This window comes from Haematobia irritans, chromosome 5, assembly GCF_050003625.1.
Source record: "Haematobia irritans isolate KBUSLIRL chromosome 5, ASM5000362v1, whole genome shotgun sequence".
In the NCBI taxonomy this organism is placed as follows: Eukaryota; Metazoa; Arthropoda; class Insecta; order Diptera; family Muscidae; genus Haematobia; species Haematobia irritans.
Genome location: NC_134401.1, coordinates 26,188,481 through 26,212,388, shown reverse-complemented (window position 1 = coordinate 26,212,388; position 23,908 = coordinate 26,188,481).

The window sequence follows — 23,908 nt, the reverse complement described above, 5'->3', positions numbered from 1 at the left end:
AAAAAATTTGAAATTTTTATATGAAAAACTTGTTTTGGCCATATCTCCTTAAATATGCGTCCTAGAGCGAAAAGGACTTTAATTCGTGACTACCCCCAAAAAATTGAAAAATCCACCCAAAACCCAAAAAATTTGAAATTTTTATATGAAAAACTTGTTTTGGCCATATCTCCTTAAATATGCGTCCTAGAGCGAAAAGGACTTTAATTCGTGACTACCCCCAACAAATTGAAAAATCCACCCAAAACCCAAAAAAATTGAAATTTTTATATGAAAAACTTGTTTTGGCCATATCTCCTTAAATATGCGTCCTAGAGCGAAAAGGACTTTAATTCGTGACTACCCCCAAAAAATTGAAAAATCCACCCAAAACCCAAAAAATTTGAAATTTTTATATGAAAAACTTGTTTTGGCCATATCTCCTAAACTAAGCGTCCTAGAGCGAAAAGGACTTTAATTCGTGACTACCCCCAAAAAATTGAAAAATCCACCCAAAACCCAAAAAATTTGAAATTTTTATATGAAAAACTTGTTTTGGCCATATCTCCTTAAATATGCGTCCTAGAGCGAAAAGGACTTTAATTCGTGACCACCCCCAAAAAATTGAAAAATCCACCCAAAACCCAAAAAATTTGAAATTTTTATATGAAAAACTTGTTTTGGCCATATCTCCTAAACTAAGCGTCCTAGAGCGAAAAGGACTTTAATTCGTGACTACCCCCAAAAAATTGAAAAATCCACCCAAAACCCAAAAAATTTGAAATTTTTATATGAAAAACTTGTTTTGGCCGTATCTCCTTAAATATGCGTCCTAGAGCGAAAAGGACTTTAATTCGTGACTACCCCCAACAAATTGAAAAATCCACCCAAAACCCAAAAAATTTGAAATTTTTATATGAAAAACTTGTTTTGGCCATATCTCCTTAAATATGCGTCCTAGAGCGAAAAGGACTTTAATTCGTGACCACCCCCAAAAAATTGAAAAATCCACTCAAAACCTAAAAAATTTGAAATTTTTATATGAAAAATTTGTTTTGGCCATATCTCCTTAAATATACGTCCTAGAGCGAAAATGAAAAACTTGTTTTGGCCATATCTCCTAAACTAAGCGTCCTAGAGCGAAAAGGACTTTAATTCGTGACTACCCCCAAAAATTGAAAAATCCACCCAAAACCCAAAAAATTTGAAATTTTTATATGAAAAACTTGTTTTGGCCATATCTCCTTAAATATGCGTCCTAGAGCGAAAAGGACTTTAATTCGTGACTACCCCCAACAAATTGAAAAATCCACCCAAAACCCAAAAAATTTGAAATTTTTATATGAAAAACTTGTTTTGGCCATATCTCCTTAAATATGCGTCCTAGAGCGAAAAGGACTTTAATTCGTGACTACCCCCAAAAAATTGAAAAATCCACCCAAAACCCAAAAAATTTGAAATTTTTATATGAAAAATTTGTTTTGGCCATATCTCCTAAACTAAGCGTCCTAGAGCGAAAAGGACTTTAATTCGTGACTACCCCCAACAAATTGAAAAATCCACCCAAAACCCAAAAAATTTGAAATTTTTATATGAAAAACTTGTTTTGGCCATATCTCCTTAAATATGCGTCCTAGAGCGAAAAGGACTTTAATTCGTGACCACCCCCAAAAAATTGAAAAATCCACTCAAAACCTAAAAAATTTGAAATTTTTATATGAAAAATTTGTTTTGGCCATATCTCCTTAAATATACGTCCTAGAGCGAAAATGAAAAACTTGTTTTGGCCATATCTCCTAAACTAAGCGTCCTAGAGCGAAAAGGACTTTAATTCGTGACTACCCCCAAAAATTGAAAAATCCACCCAAAACCCAAAAAATTTGAAATTTTTATATGAAAAACTTGTTTTGGCCATATCTCCTTAAATATGCGTCCTAGAGCGAAAAGGACTTTAATTCGTGACTACCCCCAACAAATTGAAAAATCCACCCAAAACCCAAAAAATTTGAAATTTTTATATGAAAAACTTGTTTTGGCCATATCTCCTTAAATATGCGTCCTAGAGCGAAAAGGACTTTAATTCGTGACTACCCCCAAAAAATTGAAAAATCCACCCAAAACCCAAAAAATTTGAAATTTTTATATGAAAAATTTGTTTTGGCCATATCTCCTAAACTAAGCGTCCTAGAGCGAAAAGGACTTTAATTCGTGACTACCCCCAACAAATTGAAAAATCCACCCAAAACCCAAAAAATTTGAAATTTTTATATGAAAAACTTGTTTTGGCCATATCTCCTTAAATATGCGTCCTAGAGCGAAAAGGACTTTAATTCGTGACTACCCCCAAAAAATTGAAAAATCCACCCAAAACCCAAAAAATTTGAAATTTTTATATGAAAAACTTGTTTTGGCCATATCTCCTAAACTAAGCGTCCTAGAGCGAAAAGGACTTTAATTCGTGACTACCCCCAAAAAATTGAAAAATCCACCCAAAACCCAAAAAATTTGAAATTTTTATATGAAAAACTTGTTTTGGCCATATCTCCTTAAATATGCGTCCTAGAGCGAAAAGGACTTTAATTCGTGACCACCCCCAAAAAATTGAAAAATCCACCCAAAACCCAAAAAATTTGAAATTTTTATATGAAAAACTTGTTTTGGCCATATCTCCTTAAATATGCGTCCTAGAGCGAAAAGGACTTTAATTCGTGACTACCCCCAAAAAATTGAAAAATCCACCCAAAACCCAAAAAATTTGAAATTTTTATATGAAAAACTTGTTTTGGCCATATCTCCTTAAATATGCGTCCTAGAGCGAAAAGGACTTTAATTCGTGACTACCCCCAACAAATTGAAAAATCCACCCAAAACCCAAAAAATTTGAAATTTTTATATGAAAAACTTGTTTTGGCCATATCTCCTTAAATATGCGTCCTAGAGCGAAAAGGACTTTAATTCGTGACCACCCCCAAAAAATTGAAAAATCCACTCAAAACCTAAAAAATTTGAAATTTTTATATGAAAAATTTGTTTTGGCCATATCTCCTTAAATATACGTCCTAGAGCGAAAAGGACTTTAATTCGTGACTACCCCCAAAAAATTGAAAAATCCACCCAAAACCCAAAAAATTTGAAATTTTTATATGAAAAACTTGTTTTGGCCATATCTCCTTAAATATGCGTCCTAGAGCGAAAAGGACTTTAATTCGTGACTACCCCCAAAAAATTGAAAAATCCACCCAAAACCCAAAAAATTTGAAATTTTTATATGAAAAACTTGTTTTGGCCATATCTCCTTAAATATGCGTCCTAGAGCGAAAAGGACTTTAATTCGTGACTACCCCCAAAAAATTGAAAAATCCACCCAAAACCCAAAAAATTTGAAATTTTTATATGAAAAACTTGTTTTGGCCATATCTCCTTAAATATGCGTCCTAGAGCGAAAAGGACTTTAATTCGTGACTACCCCCAACAAATTGAAAAATCCACCCAAAACCCAAAAAATTTGAAATTTTTATATGAAAAACTTGTTTTGGCCATATCTCCTTAAATATGCGTCCTAGAGCGAAAAGGACTTTAATTCGTGACCACCCCCAAAAAATTGAAAAATCCACTCAAAACCTAAAAAATTTGAAATTTTTATATGAAAAATTTGTTTTGGCCATATCTCCTTAAATATACGTCCTAGAGCGAAAAGGACTTTAATTCGTGACTACCCCCAAAAAATTGAAAAATCCACCCAAAACCCAAAAAATTTGAAATTTTTATATGAAAAACTTGTTTTGGCCATATCTCCTTAAATATGTGTCCTAGAGCGAAAAGGACTTTAATTCGTGACTACCCCCAAAAAATTGAAAAATCCACCCAAAACCCAAAAAATTTGAAATTTTTATATGAAAAACTTGTTTTGGCCATATCTCCTAAACTAAGCGTCCTAGAGCGAAAAGGACTTTAATTCGTGACTACCCCCAAAAAATTGAAAAATCCACCCAAAACCCAAAAAATTTGAAATTTTTATATGAAAAACTTGTTTTGGCCATATCTCCTTAAATATGCGTCCTAGAGCGAAAAGGACTTTAATTCGTGACTACCCCCAAAAAATTGAAAAATCCACCCAAAACCCAAAAAATTTGAAATTTTTATATGAAAAACTTGTTTTGGCCATATCTCCTTAAATATGCGTCCTAGAGCGAAAAGGACTTTATTCGTGACTACCCCCAAAAAATTGAAAAATCCACCCAAAACCCAAAAAATTTGAAATTTTTATATGAAAAACTTGTTTTGGCCATATCTCCTAAACTAAGCGTCCTAGAGCGAAAAGGACTTTAATTCGTGACTACCCCCAAAAAATTGAAAAATCCAACCAAAACCCAAAAAATTTGAAATTTTTATATGAAAAACTTGTTTTGGCCATATCTCCTAAACTAAGCGTCCTAGAGCGAAAAGGACTTTATTCGTGACTACCCCCAAAAAATTGAAAAATCCACCCAAAACCCAAAAAAAATTGAAAAATCCACCCAAAACCCAAAAAATTTGAAATTTTTATATGAAAAACTTGTTTTGGCCATATCTCCTTAAATATGTGTCCTAGAGCGAAAAGGACTTTAATTCGTGACCACCCCCAAAAAATTGAAAAATCCACCCAAAACCCAAAAAATTTGAAATTTTTATATGAAAAACTTGTTTTGGCCATATCTCCTTAAATATGCGTCCTAGAGCGAAAAGGACTTTAATTCGTGACTACCCCCAAAAAATTGAAAAATCCACCCAAAACCCAAAAAATTTGAAATTTTTATATGAAAAACTTGTTTTGGCCATATCTCCTTAAATATGCGTCCTAGAGCGAAAAGGACTTTAATTCGTGACTACCCCCAAAAAATTGAAAAATCCACCCAAAACCCAAAAAAATTTGAAATTTTTATATGAAAAACTTGTTTTGGCCATATCTCCTAAACTAAGCGTCCTAGAGCGAAAAGGACTTTAATTCGTGACTACCCCCAAAAATTGAAAAATCCACCCAAAACCCAAAAAATTTGAAATTTTTATATGAAAAACTTGTTTTGGCCATATCTCCTTAAATATGCGTCCTAGAGCGAAAAGGACTTTAATTCGTGACTACCCCCAAAAAATTGAAAAATCCACCCAAAACCCAAAAAATTTGAAATTTTTATATGAAAAACTTGTTTTGGCCATATCTCCTTAAATATGCGTCCTAGAGCGAAAAGGACTTTAATTCGTGACTACCCCCAACAAATTGAAAAATCCACCCAAAACCCAAAAAAATTGAAATTTTTATATGAAAAACTTGTTTTGGCCATATCTCCTTAAATATGCGTCCTAGAGCGAAAAGGACTTTAATTCGTGACTACCCCCAAAAAATTGAAAAATCCACCCAAAACCCAAAAAATTTGAAATTTTTATATGAAAAACTTGTTTTGGCCATATCTCCTAAACTAAGCGTCCTAGAGCGAAAAGGACTTTAATTCGTGACTACCCCCAAAAAATTGAAAAATCCACCCAAAACCCAAAAAATTTGAAATTTTTATATGAAAAACTTGTTTTGGCCATATCTCCTTAAATATGCGTCCTAGAGCGAAAAGGACTTTAATTCGTGACCACCCCCAAAAAATTGAAAAATCCACCCAAAACCCAAAAAATTTGAAATTTTTATATGAAAAACTTGTTTTGGCCATATCTCCTAAACTAAGCGTCCTAGAGCGAAAAGGACTTTAATTCGTGACTACCCCCAAAAAATTGAAAAATCCACCCAAAACCCAAAAAATTTGAAATTTTTATATGAAAAACTTGTTTTGGCCATATCTCCTTAAATATGCGTCCTAGAGCGAAAAGGACTTTAATTCGTGACTACCCCCAACAAATTGAAAAATCCACCCAAAACCCAAAAAATTTGAAATTTTTATATGAAAAACTTGTTTTGGCCATATCTCCTTAAATATGCGTCCTAGAGCGAAAAGGACTTTAATTCGTGACCACCCCCAAAAAATTGAAAAATCCACTCAAAACCTAAAAAATTTGAAATTTTTATATGAAAAATTTGTTTTGGCCATATCTCCTTAAATATACGTCCTAGAGCGAAAATGAAAAACTTGTTTTGGCCATATCTCCTAAACTAAGCGTCCTAGAGCGAAAAGGACTTTAATTCGTGACTACCCCCAAAAATTGAAAAATCCACCCAAAACCCAAAAAATTTGAAATTTTTATATGAAAAACTTGTTTTGGCCATATCTCCTTAAATATGCGTCCTAGAGCGAAAAGGACTTTAATTCGTGACTACCCCCAACAAATTGAAAAATCCACCCAAAACCCAAAAAATTTGAAATTTTTATATGAAAAACTTGTTTTGGCCATATCTCCTTAAATATGCGTCCTAGAGCGAAAAGGACTTTAATTCGTGACTACCCCCAAAAAATTGAAAAATCCACCCAAAACCCAAAAAATTTGAAATTTTTATATGAAAAACTTGTTTTGGCCATATCTCCTAAACTAAGCGTCCTAGAGCGAAAAGGACTTTAATTCGTGACTACCCCCAACAAATTGAAAAATCCACCCAAAACCCAAAAAATTTGAAATTTTTATATGAAAAACTTGTTTTGGCCATATCTCCTTAAATATGCGTCCTAGAGCGAAAAGGACTTTAATTCGTGACTACCCCCAAAAAATTGAAAAATCCACCCAAAACCCAAAAAATTTGAAATTTTTATATGAAAAACTTGTTTTGGCCATATCTCCTAAACTAAGCGTCCTAGAGCGAAAAGGACTTTAATTCGTGACTACCCCCAACAAATTGAAAAATCCACCCAAAACCCAAAAAATTTGAAATTTTTATATGAAAAACTTGTTTTGGCCATATCTCCTTAAATATGCGTCCTAGAGCGAAAAGGACTTTAATTCGTGACTACCCCCAAAAAATTGAAAAATCCACCCAAAACCCAAAAAATTTGAAATTTTTATATGAAAAACTTGTTTTGGCCATATCTCCTTAAATATGCGTCCTAGAGCGAAAAGGACTTTAATTCGTGACCACCCCCAAAAAATTGAAAAATCCACCCAAAACCCAAAAAATTTGAAATTTTTATATGAAAAACTTGTTTTGGCCATATCTCCTTAAATATGTGTCCTAGAGCGAAAAGGACTTTAATTCGTGACTACCCCCAAAAAATTGAAAAATCCACCCAAAACCCAAAAAATTTGAAATTTTTATATGAAAAACTTGTTTTGGCCATATCTCCTTAAATATGCGTCCTAGAGCGAAAAGGACTTTAATTCGTGACTACCCCCAACAAATTGAAAAATCCACCCAAAACCCAAAAAATTTGAAATTTTTATATGAAAAACTTGTTTTGGCCATATCTCCTTAAATATGCGTCCTAGAGCGAAAAGGACTTTAATTCGTGACCACCCCCAAAAAATTGAAAAATCCACTCAAAACCTAAAAAATTTGAAATTTTTATATGAAAAACTTGTTTTGGCCATATCTCCTTAAATATGCGTCCTAGAGCGAAAAGGACTTTAATTCGTGACTACCCCCAAAAAATTGAAAAATCCACCCAAAACCCAAAAAATTTGAAATTTTTATATGAAAAACTTGTTTTGGCCATATCTCCTTAAATATGCGTCCTAGAGCGAAAAGGACTTTAATTCGTGACTACCCCCAAAAAATTGAAAAATCCACCCAAAACCCAAAAAATTTGAAATTTTTATATGAAAAACTTGTTTTGGCCATATCTCCTTAAATATGCGTCCTAGAGCGAAAAGGACTTTAATTCGTGACCACCCCCAAAAAATTGAAAAATCCACTCAAAACCTAAAAAAATTTGAAATTTTTATATGAAAAATTTGTTTTGGCCATATCTCCTTAAATATACGTCCTAGAGCGAAAAGGACTTTAATTCGTGACTACCCCCAAAAAATTGAAAAATCCACCCAAAACCCAAAAAATTTGAAATTTTTATATGAAAAACTTGTTTTGGCCATATCTCCTTAAATATGTGTCCTAGAGCGAAAAGGACTTTAATTCGTGACTACCCCCAAAAAATTGAAAAATCCACCCAAAACCCAAAAAATTTGAAATTTTTATATGAAAAACTTGTTTTGGCCATATCTCCTAAACTAAGCGTCCTAGAGCGAAAAGGACTTTAATTCGTGACTACCCCCAAAAAATTGAAAAATCCACCCAAAACCCAAAAAATTTGAAATTTCTATATGAAAAACTTGTTTTGGCCATATCTCCTTAAATATGCGTCCTAGAGCGAAAAGGACTTTAATTCGTGACTACCCCCAAAAAATTGAAAAATCCACCCAAAACCCAAAAAATTTGAAATTTTTATACGAAAAACTTGTTTTGGCCATATCTCCTTAAATATGCGTCCTAGAGCGAAAAGGACTTTAATTCGTGACTACCCCCAAAAAATTGAAAAATCCACCCAAAACCCAAAAAATCTGAAATTTTTATATGAAAAACTTGTTTTGGCCATATCTCCTAAACTAAGCGTCCTAGAGCGAAAAGGACTTTAATTCGTGACTACCCCCAAAAAATTGACAAATCCACCCAAAACCCAAAAAATTTGAAATTTTTATATGAAAAACTTGTTTTGGCCATATCTCCTTAAATATGCGTCCTAGAGCGAAAAGGACTTTAATTCGTGACCACCCCCAAAAAATTGAAAAATCCACCCAAAACCCAAAAAATTTGAAATTTTTATATGAAAAACTTGTTTTGGCCATATCTCCTTAAATATGCGTCCTAGAGCGAAAAGGACTTTAATTCGTGACTACCCCCAAAAAATTGAAAAATCCACCCAAAACCCAAAAAATTTGAAATTTTTATATGAAAAACTTGTTTTGGCCATATCTCCTTAAATATGCGTCCTAGAGCGAAAAGGACTTTAATTCGTGACTACCCCCAACAAATTGAAAAATCCACCCAAAACCCAAAAAATTTGAAATTTTTATATGAAAAACTTGTTTTGGCCATATCTCCTTAAATATGCGTCCTAGAGCGAAAAGGACTTTAATTCGTGACTACCCCCAAAAAATTGAAAAATCCACCCAAAACCCAAAAAATTTGAAATTTTTATATGAAAAACTTGTTTTGGCCATATCTCCTTAAATATGCGTCCTAGAGCGAAAAGGACTTTAATTCGTGACTACCCCCAAAAAATTGAAAAATCCACCCAAAACCCAAAAAATTTGAAATTTTTATATGAAAAACTTGTTTTGGCCATATCTCCTTAAATATGCGTCCTAGAGCGAAAAGGACTTTAATTCGTGACCACCCCCAAAAAATTGAAAAATCCACTCAAAACCTAAAAAATTTGAAATTTTTATATGAAAAATTTGTTTTGGCCATATCTCCTTAAATATACGTCCTAGAGCGAAAAGGACTTTAATTCGTGACTACCCCCAAAAAATTGAAAAATCCACCCAAAACCCAAAAAATTTGAAATTTTTATATGAAAAACTTGTTTTGGCCATATCTCCTTAAATATGTGTCCTAGAGCGAAAAGGACTTTAATTCGTGACTACCCCCAAAAAATTGAAAAATCCACCCAAAACCCAAAAAATTTGAAATTTTTATATGAAAAACTTGTTTTGGCCATATCTCCTTAAATATGTGTCCTAGAGCGAAAAGGACTTTAATTCGTGACTACCCCCAAAAAATTGAAAAATCCACCCAAAACCCAAAAAATTTGAAATTTTTATATGAAAAACTTGTTTTGGCCATATCTCCTTAAATATGCGTCCTAGAGCGAAAAGGACTTTAATTCGTGACTACCCCCAAAAAATTGAAAAATCCACCCAAAACCCAAAAAATTTGAAATTTTTATATGAAAAACTTGTTTTGGCCATATCTCCTTAAATATGTGTCCTAGAGCGAAAAGGACTTTAATTCGTGACTACCCCCAAAAAATTGAAAAATCCACCCAAAACCCAAAAAATTTGAAATTTTTATATGAAAAGCTTGTTTTGGCCATATCTCCTAAACTAAGCGTCCTAGAGCGAAAAGGACTTTAATTCGTGACTACCCCCAAAAAATTGAAAAATCCACCCAAAACCCAAAAAATTTGAAATTTTTATATGAAAAACTTGTTTTGGCCATATCTCCTTAAATATGTGTCCTAGAGCGAAAAGGACTTTAATTCGTGACTACCCCCAAAAAATTGAAAAATCCACCCAAAACCCAAAAAATTTGAAATTTTTATATGAAAAACTTGTTTTGGCCATATCTCCTTAAATATGCGTCCTAGAGCGAAAAGGACTTTAATTCGTGACTACCCCCAAAAAATTGAAAAATCCACCCAAAACCCAAAAAATTTGAAATTTTTATATGAAAAACTTGTTTTGGCCATATCTCCTTAAATATGTGTCCTAGAGCGAAAAGGACTTTAATTCGTGACTACCCCCAAAAAATTGAAAAATCCACCCAAAACCCAAAAAATTTGAAATTTTTATATGAAAAGCTTGTTTTGGCCATATCTCCTAAACTAAGCGTCCTAGAGCGAAAAGGACTTTAATTCGTGACTACCCCCAAAAAATTGAAAAATCCACACAAAACCCAAAAAATTTGAAATTTTTATATGAAAAACTTGTTTTGGCCATATCTCCTTAAATATGTGTCCTAGAGCGAAAAGGACTTTAATTCGTGACTACCCCCAAAAAATTGAAAAATCCACCCAAAACCCAAAAAATTTGAAATTTTTATATGAAAAGCTTGTTTTGGCCATATCTCCTAAACTAAGCGTCCTAGAGCGAAAAGGACTTTAATTCGTGACTACCCCCAAAAAATTGAAAAATCCACACAAAACCCAAAAAATTTGAAATTTTTATATGAAAAACTTGTTTTGGCCATATCTCCTTAAATATGCGTCCTAGAGCGAAAAGGACTTTAATTCGTGACTACCCCCAAAAAATTGAAAAATCCACCCAAAACCCAAAAAATTTGAAATTTTTATATGAAAAACTTGTTTTGGCCATATCTCCTTAAATATGCGTCCTAGAGCGAAAAGGACTTTAATTCGTGACTACCCCCAAAAAATTGAAAAATCCACCCAAAACCCAAAAAATTTGAAATTTTTATATGAAAAACTTGTTTTGGCCATATCTCCTAAACTAAGCGTCCTAGAGCGAAAAGGACTTTAATTCGTGACTACCCCCAAAAAATTGAAAAATCCACCCAAAACCCAAAAAATTTGAAATTTTTATATGAAAAACTTGTTTTGGCCATATCTCCTTAAATATGCGTCCTAGAGCGAAAAGGACTTTAATTCGTGACTACCCCCAAAAAATTGAAAAATCCACCCAAAACCCAAAAAATTTGAAATTTTTATATGAAAAACTTGTTTTGGCCATATCTCCTTAAATATGCGTCCTAGAGCGAAAAGGACTTTAATTCGTGACTACCCCCAAAAAATTGAAAAATCCACCCAAAACCCAAAAAATTTGAAATTTTTATATGAAAAACTTGTTTTGGCCATATCTCCTTAAATATGCGTCCTAGAGCGAAAAGGACTTTAATTCGTGACCACCCCCAAAAAATTGAAAAATCCACCCAAAACCCAAAAAATTTGAAATTTTTATATGAAAAACTTGTTTTGGCCATATCTCCTTAAATATGCGTCCTAGAGCGAAAAGGACTTTAATTCGTGACTACCCCCAAAAAATTGAAAAATCCACCCAAAACCCAAAAAATTTGAAATTTTTATATGAAAAACTTGTTTTGGCCATATCTCCTTAAATATGCGTCCTAGAGCGAAAAGGACTTTAATTCGTGACTACCCCCAAAAAATTGAAAAATCCACCCAAAACCCAAAAAATTTGAAATTTTTATATGAAAAACTTGTTTTGGCCATATCTCCTTAAATGTGTGTCCTAGAGCGAAAAGGACTTTAATTCGTGACTACCCCCAAAAAATTGAAAAATCCACCCAAAACCCAAAAAATTTGAAATTTTTATATGAAAAACTTGTTTTGGCCATATCTCCTTAAATATGTGTCCTAGAGCGAAAAGGACTTTAATTCGTGACTACCCCCAAAAATTGAAAAATCCACCCAAAACCCAAAAAATTTGAAATTTTTATATGAAAAACTTGTTTTGGCCATATCTCCTTAAATATGCGTCCTAGAGCGAAAAGGACTTTAATTCGTGACTACCCCCAAAAAATTGAAAAATCCACCCAAAACCCAAAAAATTTGAAATTTTTATATGAAAAACTTGTTTTGGCCATATCTCCTTAAATATGCGTCCTAGAGCGAAAAGGACTTTAATTCGTCACTACCCCCAAAAAATTGAAAAATCCACCCAAAACCCAAAAAATTTGAAATTTTTATATGAAAAACTTGTTTTGGCCATATCTCCTTAAATATGCGTCCTAGAGCGAAAAGGACTTTCATTCGTGACTACCCCCAACAAATTGAAAAATCCACCCAAAACCCAAAAAATTTGAAATTTTTATATGAAAAACTTGTTTTGGCCATATCTCCTAAACTAAGCGTCCTAGAGCGAAAAGGACTTTAATTCGTGACTACCCCCAAAAAATTGAAAAATCCACCCAAAACCCAAAAAATTTGAAATTTTTATATGAAAAACTTGTTTTGGCCATATCTCCTTAAATATGCGTCCTAGAGCGAAAAGGACTTTAATTCGTGACTACCCCCAAAAAATTGAAAAATCCACCCAAAACCCAAAAAATTTGAAATTTTTATATGAAAAACTTGTTTTGGCCATATCTCCTTAAATATGCGTCCTAGAGCGAAAAGGACTTTAATTCGTGACTACCCCCAAAAAATTGAAAAATCCACCCAAAACCCAAAAAATTTGAAATTTTTATATGAAAAACTTGTTTTGGCCATATCTCCTTAAATATGCGTCCTAGAGCGAAAAGGACTTTAATTCGTGACTACCCCCAAAAAATTGAAAAATCCACCCAAAACCCAAAAAATTTGAAATTTTTATATGAAAAACTTGTTTTGGCCATATCTCCTTAAATATGCGTCCTAGAGCGAAAAGGACTTTAATTCGTGACCACCCGCAAAAAATTGAAAAATCCACCCAAAACCCAAAAAATTTGTAATTTTTATATGAAAAATTTGTTTTGGCCATATCTCCTTAAATATACGTCCTAGAGCGAAAAGGACTTTAATTCGTGACTACCCCCAAAAAATTGAAAAATCCACCCAAAACCCAAAAAATTTGAAATTTTTATATGAAAAACTTGTTTTGGCCATATCTCCTTAAATATACGTCCTAGAGCGAAAAGGACTTTAATTCGTGACTACCCCCAAAAAATTGAAAAATCCACCCAAAACCCAAAAAATTTTAAATTTTTATATGAAAAACTTGTTTTGGCCATATCTCCTTAAATATGTGTCCTAGAGCGAAAAGGACTTTAATTCGTGACTACCCCCAAAAAATTGAAAAATCCACCCAAAACCCAAAAAATTTGAAATTTTTATATGAAAAAATTGTTTTGGCCATATCTCCTAAACTAAGCGTCCTAGAGCGAAAAGGACTTTAATTCGTGACTACCCCCAAAAAATTGAAAAATCCACCCAAAACCCAAAAAATTTGAAATTTTTATATGAAAAACTTGTTTTGGCCATATCTCCTTAAATATGCGTCCTAGAGCGAAAAGGACTTTAATTCGTGACTACCCCCAAAAAATTGAAAAATCCACCCAAAACCCAAAAAATTTGAAATTTTTATATGAAAAACTTGTTTTGGCCATATCTCCTTAAATATGCGTCCTAGAGCGAAAAGGACTTTAATTCGTGACTACCCCCAAAAAATTGAAAAATCCACCCAAAACCCAAAAAATTTGAAATTTTTATATGAAAAACTTGTTTTGGCCATATCTCCTAAACTAAGCGTCCTAGAGCGAAAAGGACTTTAATTCGTGACTACCCCCAAAAAATTGAAAAATCCACCCAAAACCCAAAAAATTTGAAATTTTTATATGAAAAACTTGTTTTGGCCATATCTCCTTAAATATGCGTCCTAGAGCGAAAAGGACTTTAATTCGTGACTACCCCCAAAAAATTGAAAAATCCACCCAAAACCCAAAAAATTTGAAATTTTTATATGAAAAACTTGTTTTGGCCATATCTCCTTAAATATGCGTCCTAGAGCGAAAAGGACTTTAATTCGTGACCACCCCCAAAAAATTGAAAAATCCACTCAAAACCTAAAAAATTTGAAATTTTTATATGAAAAATTTATTTTGGCCATATCTCCTTAAATATACGTCCTAGAGCGAAAAGGACTTTAATTCGTGACTACCCCCAAAAAATTGAAAAATCCACCCAAAACCCAAAAAATTTGAAATTTTTATATGAAAAACTTGTTTTGGCCATATCTCCTTAAATATGTGTCCTAGAGCGAAAAGGACTTTAATTCGTGACTACCCCCAAAAAATTGAAAAATCCACCCAAAACCCAAAAAATTTGAAATTTTTATATGAAAAACTTGTTTTGGCCATATCTCCTAAACTACGCGTCCTAGAGCGAAAAGGACTTTAATTCGTGACTACCCCCAAAAAATTGAAAAATCCACCCAAAACCCAAAAAATTTGAAATTTTTATATGAAAAACTTGTTTTGGCCATATCTCCTTAAATATGCGTCCTAGAGCGAAAAGGACCTTAATTCGTGACTACCCCCAAAAAATTGAAAAATCCACCCAAAACCCAAAAAATTTGAAATTTTTATATGAAAAACTTGTTTTGGCCATATCTCCTTAAATATGCGTCCTAGAGCGAAAAGGACCTTAATTCGTGACTACCCCCAAAAAATTGAAAAATCCACCCAAAACCCAAAAAATTTGAAATTTTTATATGAAAAACTTGTTTTGGCCATATCTCCTTAAATATGCGTCCTAGAGCGAAAAGGACTTTAATTCGTGACCACCCCCAAAAAATTGAAAAATCCATCCAAAACCCAAAAAATTTGAAATTTTTATATGAAAAACTTGTTTTGGCCATATCTCCTTAAATATGCGTCCTAGAGCGAAAAGGACTTTAATTCGTGACTACCCCCAAAAAATTGAAAAATCCACCCAAAACCCAAAAAATTTGAAATTTTTATATGAAAAACTTGTTTTGGCCATATCTCCTTAAATATGCGTCCTAGAGCGAAAAGGACTTTAATTCGTGACTACCCCCAAAAAATTGAAAAATCCACCCAAAACCCAAAAAATTTGAAATTTTTATATGAAAAACTTGTTTTGGCCATATCTCCTTAAATATGCGTCCTAGAGCGAAAAGGACTTTAATTCGTGACTACCCCCAAAAAATTGAAAAATCCACCCAAAACCCAAAAAATTTGAAATTTTTATATGAAAAACTTGTTTTGGCCATATCTCCTTAAATATGCGTCCTAGAGCGAAAAGGACTTTAATTCGTGACTACCCCCAAAAAATTGAAAAATCCACCCAAAACCTAAAAAATTTGAAATTTTTATATGAAAAACTTGTTTTGGCCATATCTCCTAAACTAAGCGTCCTAGAGCGAAAAGGACTTTAATTCGTGACTACCCCCAAAAAATTGAAAAATCCACCCAAAACCCAAAAAATTTGAAATTTTTATATGAAAAACTTGTTTTGGCCATATCTCCTTAAATATGCGTCCTAGAGCGAAAAGGACTTTAATTCGTGACTACCCCCAAAAAATTGAAAAATCCACCCAAAACCCAAAAAATTTGAAATTTTTATATGAAAAACTTGTTTTGGCCATATCTCCTTAAATATGCGTCCTAGAGCGAAAAGGACTTTAATTCGTGACTACCCCCAAAAAATTGAAAAATCCACCCAAAACCCAAAAAAATTGAAATTTTTATATGAAAAACTTGTTTTGGCCATATCTCCTAAACTAAGCGTCCTAGAGCGAAAAGGACTTTAATTCGTGACTACCCCAAAAAAATTGAAAAATCCACCCAAAACCCAAAAAATTTGAAATTTTTATATGAAAAACTTGTTTTGGCCATATCTCCTTAAATATGCGTCCTAGAGCGAAAAGGACTTTAATTCGTGACTACCCCCAAAAAATTGAAAAATCCACCCAAAACCCAAAAAATTTGAAATTTTTATATGAAAAACTTGTTTTGGCCATATCTCCTTAAATATGCGTCCTAGAGCGAAAAGGACTTTAATTCGTGACCACCCCCAAAAAATTGAAAAATCCACCCAAAACCCAAAAAATTTGAAATTTTTATATGAAAAACTTGTTTTGGCCATATCTCCTAAACTAAGCGTCCTAGAGCGAAAAGGACTTTAATTCGTGACTACCCCCAAAAAATTGAAAAATCCACCCAAAACCCAAAAAATTTGAAATTTTTATATGAAAAACTTGTTTTGGCCATATCTCCTTAAATATGCGTCCTAGAGCGAAAAGGACTTTAATTCGTGACTACCCCCAACAAATTGAAAAATCCACCCAAAACCCAAAAAATTTGAAATTTTTATATGAAAAACTTGTTTTGGCCATATCTCCTTAAATATGCGCCCTAGAGCGAAAAGGACTTTAATTCGTGACCACCCCCAAAAAATTGAAAAATCCACTCAAAACCTAAAAAATTTGAAATTTTTATATGAAAAATTTGTTTTGGCCATATCTCCTTAAATATACGTCCTAGAGCGAAAAGGACTTTAATTCGTGACTACCCCCAAAAAATTGAAAAATCCACCCAAAACCCAAAAAATTTGAAATTTTTATATGAAAAACTTGTTTTGGCCATATCTCCTTAAATATGTGTCCTAGAGCGAAAAGGACTTTAATTCGTGACTACCCCCAAAAAATTGAAAAATCCACCCAAAACCCAAAAAATTTGAAATTTTTATATGAAAAACTTGTTTTGGCCATATCTCCTAAACTAAGCGTCCTAGAGCGAAAAGGACTTTAATTCGTGACTACCCCCAAAAAATTGAAAAATCCACCCAAAACCCAAAAAATTTGAAATTTTTATATGAAAAACTTGTTTTGGCCATATCTCCTTAAATATGCGTCCTAGAGCGAAAAGGACTTTAATTCGTGACTACCCCCAAAAAATTGAAAAATCCACCCAAAACCCAAAAAATTTGAAATTTTTATATGAAAAACTTGTTTTGGCCATATCTCCTTAAATATGCGTCCTAGAGCGAAAAGGACTTTAATTCGTGACTACCCCCAAAAAATTGAAAAATCCACCCAAAACCCAAAAAAATTGAAATTTTTATATGAAAAACTTGTTTTGGCCATATCTCCTAAACTAAGCGTCCTAGAGCGAAAAGGACTTTAATTCGTGACTACCCCCAAAAAATTGAAAAATCCACCCAAAACCCAAAAAATTTGAAATTTTTATATGAAAAACTTGTTTTGGCCATATCTCCTTAAATATGCGTCCTAGAGCGAAAAGGACTTTAATTCGTGACCACCCCCAAAAAATTGAAAAATCCACCCAAAACCCAAAAAATTTGAAATTTTTATATGAAAAACTTGTTTTGGCCATATCTCCTTAAATATGCGTCCTAGAGCGAAAAGGACTTTAATTCGTGACTACCCCCAAAAAATTGAAAAATCCACCCAAAACCCAAAAAATTTGAAATTTTTATATGAAAAACTTGTTTTGGCCATATCTCCTAAACTAAGCGTCCTAGAGCGAAAAGGACTTTAATTCGTGACTACCCCAAAAAAATTGAAAAATCCACCCAAAACCCAAAAAATTTGAAATTTTTATATGAAAAACTTGTTTTGGCCATATCTCCTTAAATATGCGTCCTAGAGCGAAAAGGACTTTAATTCGTGACTACCCCCAAAAAATTGAAAAATCCACCCAAAACCCAAAAAATTTGAAATTTTTATATGAAAAACTTGTTTTGGCCATATCTCCTTAAATATGCGTCCTAGAGCGAAAAGGACTTTAATTCGTGACCACCCCCAAAAAATTGAAAAATCCACCCAAAACCCAAAAAATTTGAAATTTTTATATGAAAAACTTGTTTTGGCCATATCTCCTAAACTAAGCGTCCTAGAGCGAAAAGGACTTTAATTCGTGACTACCCCCAAAAAATTGAAAAATCCACCCAAAACCCAAAAAATTTGAAATTTTTATATGAAAAACTTGTTTTGGCCATATCTCCTTAAATATGCGTCCTAGAGCGAAAAGGACTTTAATTCGTGACTACCCCCAACAAATTGAAAAATCCACCCAAAACCCAAAAAATTTGAAATTTTTATATGAAAAACTTGTTTTGGCCATATCTCCTTAAATATGCGCCCTAGAGCGAAAAGGACTTTAATTCGTGACCACCCCCAAAAAATTGAAAAATCCACTCAAAACCTAAAAAATTTGAAATTTTTATATGAAAAATTTGTTTTGGCCATATCTCCTTAAATATACGTCCTAGAGCGAAAAGGACTTTAATTCGTGACTACCCCCAAAAAATTGAAAAATCCACCCAAAACCCAAAAAATTTGAAATTTTTATATGAAAAACTTGTTTTGGCCATATCTCCTTAAATATGTGTCCTAGAGCGAAAAGGACTTTAATTCGTGACTACCCCCAAAAAATTGAAAAATCCACCCAAAACCCAAAAAATTTGAAATTTTTATATGAAAAACTTGTTTTGGCCATATCTCCTAAACTAAGCGTCCTAGAGCGAAAAGGACTTTAATTCGTGACTACCCCCAAAAAATTGAAAAATCCACCCAAAACCCAAAAAATTTGAAATTTTTATATGAAAAACTTGTTTTGGCCATATCTCCTTAAATATGCGTCCTAGAGCGAAAAGGACTTTAATTCGTGACTACCCCCAAAAAATTGAAAAATCCACCCAAAACCCAAAAAATTTGAAATTTTTATATGAAAAACTTGTTTTGGCCATATCTCCTTAAATATGCGTCCTAGAGCGAAAAGGACTTTAATTCGTGACTACCCCCAAAAAATTGAAAAATCCACCCAAAACCCAAAAAAATTGAAATTTTTATATGAAAAACTTGTTTTGGCCATATCTCCTAAACTAAGCGTCCTAGAGCGAAAAGGACTTTAATTCGTGACTACCCCCAAAAAATTGAAAAATCCACCCAAAACCCAAAAAATTTGAAATTTTTATATGAAAAACTTGTTTTGGCCATATCTCCTTAAATATGCGTCCTAGAGCGAAAAGGACTTTAATTCGTGACCACCCCCAAAAAATTGAAAAATCCACCCAAAACCCAAAAAATTTGAAATTTTTATATGAAAAACTTGTTTTGGCCATATCTCCTTAAATATGCGTCCTAGAGCGAAAAGGACTTTAATTCGTGACTACCCCCAAAAAATTGAAAAATCCACCCAAAACCCAAAAAATTTGAAATTTTTATATGAAAAACTTGTTTTGGCCATATCTCCTTAAATATGCGTCCTAGAGCGAAAAGGACTTTAATTCGTGACTACCCCCAACAAATTGAAAAATCCACCCAAAACCCAAAAAATTTGAAATTTTTATATGAAAAACTTGTTTTGGCCATATCTCCTTAAATATGCGTCCTAGATCGAAAAGGACTTTAATTCGTGACCACCCCCAAAAAATTGAAAAATCCACTCAAAACCTAAAAAATTTGAAATTTTTATATGAAAAATTTGTTTTGGCCATATCTCCTTAAATATACGTCCTAGAGCGAAAAGGACTTTAATTCGTGACTACCCCCAAAAAATTGAAAAATCCACCCAAAACCCAAAAAATTTGAAATTTTTATATGAAAAACTTGTTTTGGCCATATCTCCTAAACTAAGCGTCCTAGAGCGAAAAGGACTTTAATTCGTGACTACCCCCAAAAAATTGAAAAATCCACCCAAAACCCAAAAAATTTGAAATTTTTATATGAAAAACTTGTTTTGGCCATATCTCCTTAAATATGCGTCCTAGAGCGAAAAGGACTTTAATTCGTGACTACCCCCAAAAAATTGAAAAATCCACCCAAAACCCAAAAAATTTGAAATTTTTATATGAAAAACTTGTTTTGGCCATATCTCCTTAAATATGCGTCCTAGAGCGAAAAGGACTTTAATTCGTGACTACCCCCAAAAAATTGAAAAATCCACCCAAAACCCAAAAAATTTGAAATTTTTATATGAAAAACTTGTTTTGGCCATATCTCCTAAACTAAGCGTCCTAGAGCGAAAAGGACTTTAATTCGTGACTACCCCCAAAAAATTGAAAAATCCACCCAAAACCCAAAAAATTTGAAATTTTTATATGAAAAACTTGTTTTGGCCATATCTCCTTAAATATGCGTCCTAGAGCGAAAAGGACTTTAATTCGTGACCACCCCCAAAAAATTGAAAAATCCACCCAAAACCCAAAAAATTTGAAATTTTTATATGAAAAACTTGTTTTGGCCATATCTCCTTAAATATGCGTCCTAGAGCGAAAAGGACTTTAATTCGTGACTACCCCCAAAAAATTGAAAAATCCACCCAAACCCCAAAAAATTTGAAATTTTTATATGAAAAACTTGTTTTGGCCATATCTCCTTAAATATGTGTCCTAGAGCGAAAAGGACTTTAATTCGTGACTACCCCCAAAAAATTGAAGAATCCACCCAAAACCCAAAAAATTTGAAATTTTTATATGAAAAACTTGTTTTGGCCATATCTCCTAAACTAAGCGTCCTAGAGCGAAAAGGACTTTAATTCGTGACTACCCCCAAAAAATTGAAAAATCCACCCAAAACCCAAAAAATTTGAAATTTTTATATGAAAAACTTGTTTTGGCCATATCTCCTAAACTAAGCGTCCTAGAGCGAAAAGGACTTTAATTCGTGACTACCCATATCTCCTTAAATATACGTCCTAGAGCGAAAAGGACTTTAATTCGTGACTACCCCCAAAAAATTGAAAAATCCACCCAAAACCCAAAAAATTTGAAATTTTTATATGAAAAACGTGTTTTGGCCATATCTCCTTAAATATGCGTCCTAGAGCGAAAAGGACTTTAATTCGTGACTATCCCCAAAAAATTGAAAAATCCACCCAAAACCCAAAAAATTTGAAATTTTTATATGAAAAACTTGTTTTGGCCATATCTCCTTAAATATGCGTCCTAGAGCGAAAAGGACTTTAATTCGTGACTACCCCCAAAAAATTGAAAAATCCACCCAAAACCCAAAAAATTTGAAATTTTTATATGAAAAACTTGTTTTGGCCATATCTCCTTAAATATGCGTCCTAGAGCGAAAAGGACTTTAATTCGTGACTATCCCCAAAAAATTGAAAAATCCACCCAAAACCCAAAAAATTTTAAATTTTTATATGAAAAACTTGTTTTGGCCATATCTCCTTAAATATGCGTCCTAGAGCGAAAAGGACTTTAATTCGTGACTACCCCCAAAAAATTGAAAAATCCACCCAAAACCCAAAAAATTTGAAATTTTTATATGAAAAACTTGTTTTGGCCATATCTCCTTAAATATGCGTCCTAGAGCGAAAAGGACTTTAATTCGTGACTATCCCCAAAAAATTGAAAAATCCACCCAAAACCCAAAAAATTTTAAATTTTTATATGAAAAACTTGTTTTGGCCATATCTCCTTAAATATGCGTCCTAGAGCGAAAAGGACTTTAATTCGTGACTACCCCCAAAAAATTGAAAAATCCACCCAAAACCCAAAAAATTTGAAATTTTTATATGAAAAACTTGTTTTGGCCATATCTCCTAAACTAAGCGTCCTAGAGCGAAAAGGACTTTAATTCGTGACTACCCATATCTCCTTAAATATACGTCCTAGAGCGAAAAGGACTTTAATTCGTGACTAATCCTAGAGCGAAAAGGACCATATCTCCTTAAATATACGTCCTAGAGCGAAAAGGACTTTAATTCGTGACTACCCCCAAAAATTTGAAAAATCCACCCAAAACCCAAAAAATTTGAAAATTTTATATGAAAAACTTGTTTTGGCCATATCTCCTTAAATATGTGTCCTAGAGCGAAAAGGACTTTAATTCGTGACTACCCCCAAAAAATTGAAAAATCCACCCAAAACCCAAAAAATTTGAAATTTTTATATGAAAAACTTGTTTTGGCCATATCTCCTAAACTAAGCGTCCTAGAGCGAAAAGGACTTTAATTCGTGACTACCCCCAAAAAATTGAAAAATCCACCCAAAACCCAAAAAATTTGAAATTTTTATATGAAAAACTTGTTTTGGCCATATCTCCTTAAATATGCGTCCTAGAGCGAAAAGGACTTTAATTCGTGACCACCCCCAAAAAATTGAAAAATCCACTCAAAACCTAAAAAATTTGAAATTTTTATATGAAAAATTTGTTTTGGCCATATCTCCTTAAATATACGTCCTAGAGCGAAAAGGACTTTAATTCGTGACTACCCCCAAAAAATTGAAAAATCCACCCAAAACCCAAAAAATTTTAAATTTTTATATGAAAAACTTGTTTTGGCCATATCTCCTTAAATATGCGTCCTAGAGCGAAAAGGACTTTAATTCGTGACTACCCCCAACAAATTGAAAAATCCACCCAAAACCCAAAAAATTTGAAATTTTTATATGAAAAACTTGTTTTGGCCATATCTCCTAAACTAAGCGTCCTAGAGCGAAAAGGACTTTAATTCGTGACTACCCCCAAAAAATTGAAAAATCCACCCAAAACCCAAAAAATTTGAAATTTTTATATGAAAAACTTGTTTTGGCCATATCTCCTTAAATATGCGTCCTAGAGCGAAAAGGACTTTAATTCGTGACTACCCCCAAAAAATTGAAAAATCCACCCAAAACCCAAAAAATTTGAAATTTTTATATGAAAAACTTGTTTTGGCCATATCTCCTAAACTAAGCGTCCTAGAGCGAAAAGGACTTTAATTCGTGACTACCCATATCTCCTTAAATATACGTCCTAGAGCGAAAAGGACTTTAATTCGTGACTACCCCCAAAAAATTGAAAAATCCACCCAAAACCCAAAAAATTTGAAATTTTTATATGAAAAACTTGTTTTGGCCATATCTCCTTAAATATGCGTCCTAGAGCGAAAAGGACTTTAATTCGTGACTACCCCCAAAAAATTGAAAAATCCACCCAAAACCCAAAAAATTTGAAATTTTTATATGAAAAACTTGTTTTGGCCATATCTCCTTAAATATGCGTCCTAGAGCGAAAAGGACTTTAATTCGTGACCACCCCCAAAAAATTGAAAAATCCACCCAAAACCCAAAAAATTTGAAATTTTTATATGAAAAACTTGTTTTGGCCATATCTCCTAAACTAAGCGTCCTAGAGCGAAAAGGACTTTAATTCGTGACTACCCCCAAAAAATTGAAAAATCCACCCAAAACCCAAAAAATTTGAAATTTTTATATGAAAAACTTGTTTTGGCCATATCTCCTTAAATATGCGTCCTAGAGCGAAAAGGACTTTAATTCGTGACTACCCCCAACAAATTGAAAAATCCACCCAAAACCCAAAAAATTTGAAATTTTTATATGAAAAACTTGTTTTGGCCATATCTCCTTAAATATGCGCCCTAGAGCGAAAAGGACTTTAATTCGTGACCACCCCCAAAAAATTGAAAAATCCACTCAAAACCTAAAAAATTTTAAATTTTTATATGAAAAATTTGTTTTGGCCATATCTCCTTAAATATACGTCCTAGAGCGAAAAGGACTTTAATTCGTGACTACCCCCAAAAAATTGAAAAATCCACCCAAAACCCAAAAAATTTGAAATTTTTATATGAAAAACTTGTTTTGGCCATATCTCCTTAAATATGTGTCCTAGAGCGAAAAGGACTTTAATTCGTGACTACCCCCAAAAAATTGAAAAATCCACCCAAAACCCAAAAAATTTGAAATTTTTATATGAAAAACTTGTTTTGGCCATATCTCCTAAACTAAGCGTCCTAGAGCGAAAAGGACTTTAATTCGTGACTACCCCCAAAAAATTGAAAAATCCA